General features: G+C 50.5%; 1 long non-coding RNA gene across 1 annotated transcript; it reads left to right on the top strand.

Annotated features, from left to right (window-relative positions):
• The first annotated feature begins 356 nt into the window (after positions 1 to 356).
• Positions 357 to 3,368, top strand: LOC122191143. The gene is made up of 3 exons (XR_006182313.1): positions 357 to 479; positions 2,315 to 2,448; positions 2,985 to 3,368. It is a non-coding gene; the product is annotated as an uncharacterized LOC122191143 (long non-coding RNA).
• Positions 3,369 to 4,010: the final 642 nt, after the last annotated feature.

Raw genomic sequence — 4,010 nt, 5'->3', positions numbered from 1 at the left:
TTCCGATCAATGCCTCTTTGTTAAGCACCATGTGAACTCCACTCTGCTTTGCACAACTTTGCCTCTGCAAGGTGTCTCACCGATTTCTCTCTCCTGTTCCCTGATACTCATCTCACCCCAAGGGCACTGAAACAGCCCTTGGCAGCACTGTGCTGAGCCGCCCTTCGCTGGGGCAATCTCACAGCTGAAGCAAATGTCAGAGGAATGAGTCCTAACAGACTTCACATCACTTAGAACTGAAGGGGATGTGGAGGTCACAGCAGCTGGACCTCATTAAAGGGCAAAGCAATGCATCATGCTCCCACCTATAAAAGACCTTGCACCAAGCACCTCATTCTCAGTTGGTTCCTTGCACTGTGAGCTCTAAAAGAGGCACTGTCCTGGCCTTGGGTTTGCATGCTTTTAGGCAAAGGCACTTCAAGAAGATACCCAGGAACTCTTTGTGGAAGGAGAAATGGGACGGAGCTTTTTCGCAATTGGTGAGCTTTGTGTTTGGCTTTTTTTTCCATTTTTTTCTCCTTCTGGTATTTCTGAATTCCTATTTCAATCCCTTCCTATTTTTACATGGAGATCAAGGCTTGAAATGAAGCCTTCCCAGGGCAGAATGCAATCAGCCTCCAGCAGCCCAAGGGAACACCACAGGTGTGTTAAGCAGGGTGAGACATGGGAAAGAGGATCCCAAATCCTGGGAGGGGAATTTCAGGTGGCAGGATGCAAAGGTTTGAAGTGGTGCTTGGCTGAGGCGTTGAGGTTAATACCTTGCTTCTTACCAAGGAGGGTGTTGGTATGGATTGCCAGGCACTCAGAGCAGTGCTTGCCTCACCCTGCTTAGTCAGTGCCTGCAGCCCGCTGGGAAGGAGTGCTGCCTTTGACTCATGGCCTCTGCTTCCTGCAGCAGCACACTTTTACTGGAAGCCTTTGTCATGCTCTGATTCACCTTAGCCCCCAGTGACTCTCAAAGGGAACAGGAGGGGAGGGCTGCCTTCCCAGAACACAGGGGATGGGGCTGCAGATCAGAGGGCAGCTGCAGGTGGCAATGCTGCATGTGGAAGTTGAAGCTTGGAGGTGGCACTGTGTTGCAAGAACTGCAAGCATCCCTTCCCCCAGCCAAGAGCTCAATGAGCTCTGACAGGAGGTAGCAGCCCTACAATGGCCTAGCTGGCTCTATCCAAATAGGAAATGCAGGGCTCTGTTCTCTAGGTCACTGGTTCTTATCTGGCACCAGTGCACTGTAGCAGTGGGAATATTTCTATCTGAGGACCAGTCAATGCATTGTACTGAGTGAGCCTTTCTAGCCAGCTGGGACAGGATGGGGAGCTGCTTTGGGATAAAGAAGGGTTGCCTTCTCCTGCCCATGCAGCATCTCCTCTTTGGAGAAATAGAATGCAAAGCAGCCTCAGGGTCCACTTGAATGAAAGATCCTTCCCAGAGGGTCTGCTCCGTGGATGTTGCCCTCATTCTGTGAAGGTTTGGGAAGTCTGCTCATTGAGCCATCACAAAGGCCCTCACTGAGACCAAAGCCATGGTTGTCCTAGGCGTTCTTCATAGAGAGAGATGAAAGAGAAGCAGATGACAGGGCGAGAGCAGCCACAGATCAAACAGCAGAGCTGAACACCAGACTACTAGCTCTTGCTGTCTGTGCTTCCACCTCGCAAACAGCCCAGTTCCAGCTCTCTAGAAGGGCTGTGAACCTGAAGAGTGGGAAGGGAACAGCCATGCCTCTTTGCTCCTGGCATTCCCTCATTGCTTGCTCCTCTCCTGACTTTCGCACAGCTGCTTTGCTTCACCCTCAAGTCAAGGGGAGGGGAACATGCCCTGTGGCAGGAGCAGGGAGGCTGGCAGAGCAGGGCTCTGGCTGCAAGTGCTGACACAGCACTGGGAAAGGCCTTCCTGCAATAAAGCCACGAAATCCCGTGCTCAGCAACAAAGCACAAAGGCTCTCAGTCACGGTGGAGCAGTCTGCTCCCAGCATCCCGCCCCGCTGGCACGTCGGCTAATCCATGGTGAGGCTGCTGGTTCCCACACCTGAGCACCAGGCTGCCTCTGCCTGCTGTGCCCCAGCACTTGGCTGCTCACTGTGCACCCTGTCCCTCCAGGCCTTTGCTGGACCTTGCTCCAGCTCTTTCCTCAGCTCTTTTCCCACTGTGTGCCCTTCCAGTGCGTGGCTTTGGGACTCCCATCTCCTTTTCCTTGTGGCTTTATGTGACTTATCACAGCAGGTCGTGTTTCCTTCCTGTAAGCCAGCTGGTCTCCATCACCAAGGAGTCCCTCAAGCTGCTCTGCAGGGCTTATATCCTCAATTTGTCTTCTCCAGGTTTCAGCCCTACCCATTATTTCCATCCTTCTTGTATCATCCCAACACCATCACAACCCAGTGCCTGTGCATTTCCTAGCCACTAGTTCATCTTGAATGCACCCAGGACCACAGTTCTGCACTAGGAAAAGCAGGTAGGTGGCCAAAGAGCAATACCTCAAAGCCCTGTGTCACACAGAGTCATTTCTTTGCTGGGAACTTTGCTCATGAGCAAGGGGGAAAAAAAAAAAAAAAAAAAAAAACAACAGAAGTTCTCCTGTGTTCTGTATTTCTGTAAGCAAGAGGGAAAGTACCCAGGCATGTTTGATGGCTTGAGATGGGGCTGGATTCATAGCCAGTGTTAATTCAGAGCTTGGGTGGGGAGGGAGGGCAGGAAAAAGCAGTACAGGAAAATAAAATGTGGAGGGATGGGGAAGAGGCACAGAGTAAGAGGAAGGTAATTCAGCTGGGAATGTCCTGAGACCTTTTGCTGATGGGCTGAGCCCCAAATGCTCAAATGGTTCATTAAGGTTGGACCACCAATGTCCTCTAATCCAACCATCGACCCATCCTCACCATGCCCTGTGTACGTGGATACTTCTTCTGCTTTGATTCTCCCTTGGATTTCTGCATTCCTTTGGATGTTGCTCAAAAAGCCCTAGTCCAGGGCTAAATATTCTCCCTATTGGAGCTCCCCAGGTGCTGAGGAGAGACTTAATGAAGAGCTGTGAAGAGGGGATCAAGATAGCAACCCATAACGAGCCTCATTTCCGAAACGAAGGAACTCGAGTCTGAAGAGATTCAGTAAAAACAAAAATAAAACTCGATGGCACAGGAAGAAAGCATCCAATCCTTCCCTCCCCAGGCTGCCAGCACAGAGCAGGAATAGGAAACGGGAGCATTCAGGGCTCGGCTGCAGTGACTCAACCTTCATCCTGATGGGAACGCGACAAAGCCGAAACTCTGCTGACTCAGGTGTGATGAGGAGCTGCTGCCCCTGCCGGCCTCACCGCCCTCATTCCCTCTGTCCTGACTCAATTCAAGGCCCTTCTACCATTGGGCTCCCAGGGAATTACCAATAGAGGCAAACTCTTTGCTCTAATGCCCAAGATGTGGTGACAGCCTCGTGCCAAACCACATCGGTGGTGACCAAGCCTGGGATTTTTGTGGAGAAGATGAAGATTCTCATTTTTCTATAGTTTAAAGACTTGCTAACCAGTCACAGCTTTCTGGCTGCGGTCTTTGCTTTCTTCTTGCCTTGTCCTTGGGGTCTGTCGTGCATTGCTGGCAATTTCATGAGCTCCTTAAGTTAAGAGAAACATTTTCTGCTGTTTCATGTGGGAATGCCATGCTCTGTGCTGCTATAATTTGTCCAAAGATAGAAACAATTAACATTGTTTTGTGACCAGAAGGAAAACAGAAGTTCTGATGGCTTCTACCCCATCAGAGCTGGCAATCAGGAGTAATCTTGGCCACCAACGTGGCATGGCACCCACCAAACAGCAGGGATGGGCACCCTGATGCTGCCTCTGCTCTCTCGTGATGGGTTTCTTCTTCCTTTAGAGGTTTTTTTCTCCATGAGAGTGGAAAAGACTCAGAAATCTCAAGTCTGGAAAGAACAGCATATATAACACACGGTGCTCCAGCCTGACTTTCAGCCTGCTGCTCAGCTTTGTTATCAAGCTCTGTGCAGGAAATTCACTTTACATATTCCTGT

Source organism: Lagopus leucura, unplaced genomic scaffold, assembly GCF_019238085.1.
Source record: "Lagopus leucura isolate 7727_CA_CO unplaced genomic scaffold, USGS_WTPT01 142-9_obj-0_obj, whole genome shotgun sequence".
Lineage (NCBI taxonomy): Eukaryota > Metazoa > Chordata > Aves > Galliformes > Phasianidae > Lagopus > Lagopus leucura.
Note: the sequence above shows the minus strand (reverse complement) of the source record. Positions and strands in the feature narration are given on the sequence as shown.